Below are 8970 nucleotides of genomic sequence, written 5' to 3' on the forward strand. Positions count from 1 at the left end.
TTGCGCGCGCGCGCAAGGCCAGGCGGAAGGGGTGGGCGTTGCCTCCGCCGCTCATGGCTGCGCATGCGCCTGGGGAAGAGCCAGGGGCTGTTCAGTGAGGGGGAAGGGAGCGAGGCTTGATTCTTTCTAGTGCGCATGTTCAAAAAAAAAAAAAAAAAGCGGGGAGGCGGGGACGGTGCAGGCTGCGCATGCGCAGTCTGTCTGGTCAAGGTTTGCTCTTAGTGTGCAACCTGGTTGAGCTGCTGATGCGGCGGAGGCTGCGGTGCCAGGCAGCGTCAAGTGTAGGCATCCGCTTCAGGGTAAAAGGGTGTAATTCCAAAATATTGATTTGTATCCTGGAAATTGCAGGTGCTGCTGTAGTCCAGTACGGAGCCCTGCAATTTCTGCCCGCACACCAGGGGTGACTACAGCACATCCCTTTGCTGTCACACGACGCAGGCCCTGCACCTGGCCCCTGAGGCATCTGGTTAACACATATGCCCCTTCAGGGCACCTGCCAGGGAAACACCATGACCAAACAGATGGTTTTCCTATTTGCAGGGGAAAGCACCTTGACCAAGGTAAGGCATACTCTCCCACTTTTGCTTCCAGTGGGAAAATCTTGGCTATACATATACTTTATGAAAAGAAGAGACTCCTCCCTAGCTTGCTCCTGTGGTTATATGGCTGAGAGCAAGCAAAACTCGGGGGGCTTCCAAACCCCAAGCCTCCAGCATTGGGCCAGCATGTAGGATGCCTGCCAAAGGATTTTGAAGCATCTGAAGCCCCAGGCAGGAGTAGGGGATGCTTGCTGGTAGTAGGGCCGCATATGGTTCTTGAATGATTCACAGATTTGGAATTGATTTGGATTGGAACACAAATTTTTTTTTTTTTTTTTTTTTTTTTTTTTTTTTTTTTTAAAAGGAAGAGAAGAAGTGCCAGTTTAACTGACCTTTGCTGCCCCCCTCTGTGCACCTTCCAATAATCATTTGCCTATCCCCTGTGACTGAAATGCATGCTTCACCCAGTAAGGCTGGCATAAGGTGATTAAGCTTGTTCCCGAGTCAAGCATCAAATGATGTCTTTGTGTTGCTTGCTTGGGTCCCCGCACTTGCTGCTGTTGTGCGGTATTTTTGAGAGGGAGTTTGCTGACACAAGGCAACATCGGTTTTTAGTGCCTTTGCCTGTAAAACAGTTAATGGTGTGCCATGCTTGTCTGCTGGAGTGGGTCACACCCAATCCTTCAGTAGGGGACACCTCTCCTTTTCAATGTTGTTCAATGTGGTAGCCAGCTGTTCTGTAGTTCTTTTTAGGATTGCAGGGTCATTGCATTGCTTGATGATGATAAAGAGCTGTTCACGCTGCTCATCCCAGCATGGCACATAAAAGGCTTCTATAGCTTCCAGGTACACAAGATTTGACTATTTGAATGAAGCAGTCTGTAAATATACTGTATACCTTACACCAACCCTAACTTAAATCATCCCAATCTCTGACAGTGAGTTCAACACAGCTATTAAAGTGATCAAGACTAGCAAGCCTGCTGGACCATATAAGATATTTCCAGAATTTGTTAACAAGCTTGAAACCACAATGAAGAGATGGCTTCAGAAATGCACGTATACGTGTCTAGAAAGTAACAGATTTCCAAAAATCTGAAGAAAAGCTGACATAATATCCTAAAACTCAATAAATCACCAGAGCATCCAAAGAGCTGCTGACCAACTGTAACAGGGGGCCTACTTGGGGCCGATCTCCATGGCCCTCCCACCTGTTCCTGGGCCAACCGCCCACCTTCTCGTCCACCATGCCTTGATGTTAATCAATTCATTAATGGATGTCAATTAAGCGGGAGGCTACCCATTTTGGTGCCCCAATGCCAGGGGGTGCTCTCTGCAGCTCCTTTCCTCCCCTATACCACTGCCCAAGCCTCGCAGATGGCATCTTGATGTTCATATCTTTACTGGCCCCCATGCTGAGACCCAGAATCATCCAAACAGGGCCCTCCATGATCCCTCCAATCAGGCAGCCTCTCCGCCTTCATTCGGGCTACCTAGCCCCCCCAAAGCCATTTTCCCCTCTCAGGTGTGGCCCCCCCAGGACCTTCAGCTACCAGCCCTGGCCCACCTCCAGGCCAGTCAGGACCCCAGGCCCCCAGCTCTTGGGCATCCCTCACAGTGGGCCCCTGGCCCTTTTGACCCTCCTGGTCCTGGCCCCAGCATGGGCCAGTCGAGGGTATTCTCTCATCCGGGTTGGGTCTCTAGCCCCTCACTCTCTCACAGGGTCCACCCTCTGGGCCCCTCACAAACACTGGGGTTACCCACCTAGTGGTGGGGGCTAGGGGTTAAGACACCCCAACCCACCTTTCACCAGGGTGGTAACTGGCCTGGCATTTCCTGGGGGCTCCCATGACAGAGCCCCACCAGGCTACCCACTCCCGGCAGGGTGCAGTTTTAGGTCATGCCCAGGACCAGGAGCCTCCTTACCTCCAGATGATCTCAGCAGCCCTCCGGCCAGGCAATGTTGCTGCCTGGCCTCTAGGCAGGTGAACTGACCTGTTTATATAGGCAGCCCTTAGCTCCAAAATGGCTGCCCTCATCAGGCACCTGGTGGCTGCCAGCTCCAGGCCCTTAAAGTGGCAGGCATACACAGTGCCCTGACACACCAACCTATCTATTCTGTATTACATACAATCTCAGCACATAATTCTAAATAAAATAGAGAACATCATTGACTCACGGCTCCCAAAAGAACACTGACCAAGTTGCAGTACTTACATCTGACATACAAACTGGATTTGAAATGAGGCAGAAAAGGGGCACAATCTGTATCGACCTTATAGCTGCCTATGATACTGTATGGCACCAAGTCCTCAAATATTCTATGATACCTGACCATAAGCTATGCACTTTCATCATGAACATGATCTCCAGTAGATCATTCGAGCTCACTTCCAGCCAAGGTGAAAAAAGCAGACTACAAATTCTGAAGAATGGAGTCCCCCAAGGGTCACACTGCTAGCATCAATACTTTTCCAGGTATATACCTCAGACCTTCTGCCAGCATCTAAGTGATACATGTATGCTGACAATGTTGTCATAGTAACCCGAGGAATAGACATGACAGAACTGGAAAAGACACTGAGTAGGGACATAGAACTCATCACTGACTACCTCTATAGGTGGCACTTAAGGTTGAGTATCAGTACCATCACTCTTCTACCTAGACAATCGTTGAGCCAACAGCACACTGACTATCAGAGTAGGCAACTATATCCTTCCCCATGAGCATACCACAACCTCCCTAACAGTCACATGAGACCATTCCCTCAACTATAAACATCACATTCAGAATGTCAGCAGTAAAGTCATTGCATGGGTAGCTGCATTAAGATGTTTAGCCAGCACAACATGGAGTGCCAACTTTAAAGTGCTCAGAACCACTGCACTTGCAATGGTATATGCCTCAGCAGAATATTTTGCTGCTGTATGGTCCGGAAGTTGTTTCACTAAAAAGCTCAACACTATACTTAACAGTGTGCTGAGACTCATAACAGGCTACACAACTTATACATAGATTCATAGACTGTAGAGTCGGAAGGGACCACGTTGGATCATCGTGTCCAACCCCCTGCCCCTGGCAGGAAAGAGAACTGAGGTCAGATGACCCCAGCCAGGTGACTATCTAGCCTCCTCTTGAAGACCTCCAAGCTAGGTGATAGTACCACCTCTCTTGGAAGCCCATTCCAGATCCTGGCCACCCTTACTGTGAAAAATTTCTTCCTAATATCTAACCTAATTCCACTCTCAACTAGTTTACACCCATTATTCCTAGTCACTCCCTGGGGCGCCTTAGTAAACAGCGCTTCCCCTATTCCCCGTTGACCTCCCCTAATAAATTTATAGGTGGCCACAAGATCTCCCCTCAGCCATCTCTTGTGAAGGCTGAAGAGATTCAGGTCTCTCAACCTCCCCCCGTAGCGTCTATCATGAAGGCCACTAATCATGTGAGTGGCCCTCCTCTGGACCCTCTCGAGATTCCCTGCGTCCCTCTTGAAGTGCGGCGCCCAAAACTGGACACAGTACTCCAACTGTGGCCTGACCAGTGCCGCATAGAGGGTGAGCATCACCTCCTTTGATCTATTAGTCATGCACCTGCTAATGCATGACAAGGTGCGATTGGCCTTGTTGATGGCCTCATTACACTGCTGGCTCATGTTCATCTTGGAGTCAATTCTGACTCCAAGATCCCTCTCTGCCTCCAAGCTGCTGAGAAGGACACTCCCTAACCTATAGGTGTGCTGTATATACATGTACAGATGTACTTCCTGTCCTCTCAAGCATTAGACCAAGTGATATAAAAAGACAAATCCTAACATCATTATTAGCAATAGAGGCAAGAGATGATGAAAATCACGTGTTCCATCAATGGTTAACTGAAGACCCGAATAGGTGGAGGTTTAAGAATCTTAAAAGTTGTAAACTGTGCACGAAGCCCGCAAGCTCCTGGATGCTGAACCAAACCTATGAGCAGGAACGGAGTGGGCCAACTGCTAGAAAAGGTCAGGCCTATTCCTACAGCCTTTCATAACAACAACGAACAAGTCCCCCATTGGGCATGATGTTGACAGAGAAGTATGGGCCAAGCTGAACAGTTGAGATCTCGAAATGAACACTTTAAAACAACATTTCACAAGATCAGCGTCTTGGACAGCCCCCTGTGTGAATGCAGTGTCCAACAAACAGCACAGCACTTCATTGAAAGCTGCAATCTTTACAAATGCCCAGATTCATAGATTCATAGATTGGGGTAGATGGAATCCCCACACTGACCAATAATACCAGACAGCAGCTCATAGACTTGGAAGTTGATATCTGATGCCATATAAAATAGAAAAAAGAATGGCTTACGTAAATTCTGCAGCTCCACACTATTTCTATGAGAAGTTCCTTTAGCTTAATCATGTTGGACACTACTCAGCATTTCATTGCCCTAACTCTAAGAGGTCTAGCTCATGCCATGGAATCCACGGCCCTGAGTCAAGTGCCCAGGCTTTCTATACAATGAACAGGGAGAGCACATTTGCTCCAGGTCAGCCGTCTGCACATGCGCTACTGTGCAGTAAGTAATGAAGAGTAAATTTAATTGCTATTAGAGCCAATATCTGTGCAGTAAGCATTTGCATGTGTAGACGGTGATGCTTACTGTGCAGTAATTAGCTCTAATCTCAAGTAAAGCATTTCATGTAGATGCGGCCACTGAGGACAAAGCTTTGTCAGGTTCAAGGCCACAGGGTAAGGCTGAACACTGACCATCCAGACCCACTGAACATCCAGAGCCCTTGAATGTTCTCTTGTGACTTAGGCACGAAAAGAGAGCACCTTATAAAATCACCGAATCACATAAAATTAGGGTTCTAAGGGACTTCAGGAGGTCATCTAGTCCAACCTCCTGCTTGAAGCAGGACCATCCCCAGCTATATAATCCCAGAGAAGAAGATGCTGGTATATAGGGGTGGTCCCATGAAAAACGTAGCATAAAAGTTACAAAACTCACCCAAGAGGTTGGAAGCCAGCATTCAGTTTCCTCCCTTTGTAGCATGAACTGAACTAATCTAGCTGATGTTAACATAGAGTGTAATAATAGTGAAATATAACCATGTTAGTCTTGTCCTGTAAGCAACTTAAAAACTCCATTTTGTATCCTTCTGCTTGACATACATGAAAGAACTCTGCATAGCCCTTATGTATGAGTGTGTGTAAAAGGGTGAATGGTGAAAGAATGGCATAGAGATGGAAGAAGATTTAACTGTTTATGTAAGCAACAAGGTGCCAAATGTAAGTTACCAGTCAGTAAACTAATTAATGAATGGCTGAAGAATCCCTTTTAAGACTAGGGCACAAAGAAGATAACGAGGAGAAGGAATGTACCCATCCTGCCAGACGGGCAACAAGAACACTCCAAGGCTGAGATAAGCTGAAGACAAAAGAAGAACAACCGCAAAAACAGAAGCTGGGTGTGGAAAAACCCCAAAGCACTGAAACAAAGGATGCTAATCCCTATAAAAGAACACTTTTAAAATTCCAAATTGGATGAGTCTCTTTCTCTACTGATGTTTCATCGGAGCACAGATGCATCTGTTCACCTCACTCCAGCTGTTATCTTCAAATCTGCTATCTTCAAATCATCATCATCTACTCAGTAAGCCCGAGTTGGCCACCCTGGGCTGATATTGAGCAACTATTGCTGGTAACTATATCTGATGTATGTATGGATGAAATGGTTGTTTTGTGTATGCGTATGCCTATGTGTAATGATGTGTATGATGATTTGTGTGTGTTTGTATGAATGGTGTGTCCAAACCTCTGTCTAACTCGTGATCGATAAACATGGCACCTAGCCTTATCCCCCTTTATAAAGTCTCACATGTGATTTGAGCAATTAGAAATTTGTGTTAATGCCTGAAAGGATTTAATCTCACATTTTGTACCTCCTTGTGGAGATTATAGGCTATTCTAGAATGATGTGTTATTCTGGATTTTTAGGAAGAAGCAGGAAGACTTTGTGTTCTCATTAAGCCTTTATTGTAACAACTAACCCCTGACCCAAAATGGTCGACTGACCCCTTCCTGTGGATGACATCACTCTTTAGTAAGGGAGTTAATCTTTACTACTACATCCCCCTCTGTTAGGGGAAAAGTTGATACACACTTTGTTACAAAATGAACATAAACAAAGCAGAAACATTGCTAAGTCTGTTGGTTTAGACCCAACTAATTCACAGATCTAATCTCTTCAGTGGAACTGAGGCACGTCCAGACCTAGTGTGGTAAACAGGTGGAATTTGGCGGAGATGTTCTCGATTCCTATGGAGAAGACCACTAGGTGTCTCCACCCAGTATGAACGCTGCCCTAGCCTGGATGGATCCCTGGATCTGAGATCCAAACTTCCTGCTGGGGGAAAGAGCAGGTACACGTCTTGAAGCATGCCTGGTATCATAATTCCATCTCTGATTGTCCTTTATCTGTTTGTCTTTCTCAAGAAATTCCTGTGGATCAACAAGTTTTGGAACCAAGTCATTGATCGTACTTGGGAGAGTTGTACAGAGTTGACAATTCATCAGCAGCTCGGCTGGATGCCACCCATGCTCCAATGGCATTGAATGGTAGATCAAAAGTGCCTTATAGAGATATTCTTCTGGAGCACATTCTTCACAGTCTGCGCTGCACGTTCTACTTTTCCATTTATACGGGAAAAATGTGGACTGCTGGTGACATGCTGAAAGTCATACTGGGCTGCAAACTGCTTAAACATGACTCCAGAAAATTGTGGGCCAAATATCAGTTCTTAAAACTGAAGGTATGCCATGGCGTGCAAATATATTGTTCAATGCCATTATAATTCTCTCTGTTGTGGTGCTCTGTAATTGCACCATCTCCAAGTAATGGGAATAATAATCAATAGCAATGAGGTAAACAGAATCCTTCCAGGTGAATAAATCAGCTCCCAACATCTGCCATGGGTGATCTAGTAAATCAGTCGTGAGGCATGGCTCCACATGGACTGTTCAGTGTTGAGGACAAACCTTACAACTGGCCACCCAGTTCTATATGTCATCAGAAATGGAGGGCCACCAAACTGTCTGGCGAGCCCTGCCTTGCCATTTTGTAATGCCCTGGTGAGCATCATGAATCTTCTCTAGGATTTCTTGGCATAGTGCTGAAGGTATCAATACTCTGTTGTGGAACATGACTAAGTCTCTGACAACATGGAGATTGAGTCTCTCTTGTTGGTACTTTGCTAGTTCACAGTCCTTAAATCTTACTTGAGGCCAGGCTTCCAAGCAGTATTTCTTTATATATTGGCAAGAAGAATCAGTTTCCTGAATTCTTGTTTGTAAAGAAGCAGATATGGGTATTCCATCCACAATAACATCCATGTAAACTGCAATATCTCGCTCCTGGCAGAGTTCCTCTGGAGACAGTGGAGTCTGTAATGGTGCCCTAGAAAGAGTATCAGTTGTTTGTAACTCCTTTCCTGGTGAAATTCAGCATTCTGAGTTGAAATCACTGGATTCTCAATGGAAGTTTATCAAGGAGTTTGTCTCCTAACAGAGACACAAGTGGCTTGTGATCAGTTTGTAAAGTCAGGCCCACAAGGAAAGTTCTGAATCTCTCACATGTCCATGTAAGTGCTCGTTCTTCTTCTATTTGTGCATATTGAGTTTCAGGTGGAGAAAGCGCTTGTAACACAAAGCAATAGGGGCCCAACGGCCCACTTTCTGACATTGTTGTAACACTCTTCCAATCTGGTATGATGAGGCATCTGCTGCAATACGAGTTTCTCATGTTGGATCATATTGGGCCAGTATCAGGGATGAACTGAGTATAGATTTAGTCTTGTTGAAAGTCAACTGCTGTAGCGGTCCCCAGAGCCATATGTTTTTGTCACTTAAGAGGTCTCTTAAAGCCTTTGTTATTGTTGCCAAGTTTGGCACAAAATGGCCCAAGTATGTGGCCATGCCTAAAAATCTGTGTAATTTGGGGACAGCTTTGGGTTCTGGGAACCCTTTGATGGCTGAAACTTTTGATGGATCTGACTGGATTCCATGTGGTGTAAGCCAGTGCCCTACAAACATGAGTTACAAAGTAGCAAAGGTGCACTTTTCATTAAGTGTAACTCTAGCTTCTTGGAGTTTTCTGAGTGTTGCATCCAATCCTGTGTCATGTTGTGCCTTGGTGGTCCCAAAAATCAAAATATCATCGGCATGGCAAAGAACACCTTGTAGGCCATCCAATAACTGTGACATCCGAAACTGAAAGAATTCAGGAGCTGATGAGATTCCAAAAGGTAGCCATTTAAATCAGTAGCGCCTAAATAGAGTAATAAAAGTTGTTAGCTTAGATGATTCAGTGGCTAGAGGAATCTGCCAGAACCCTGCCCAAGCATCCAATTTTGTGAAAACTTTGGCTCCTGCAAGTTGAGCCAAG

Source organism: Alligator sinensis, unplaced genomic scaffold (assembly GCF_000455745.1).
Source record: "Alligator sinensis unplaced genomic scaffold, ASM45574v1 scaffold860_1, whole genome shotgun sequence".
NCBI classification, from domain to species: domain Eukaryota; kingdom Metazoa; phylum Chordata; order Crocodylia; family Alligatoridae; genus Alligator; species Alligator sinensis.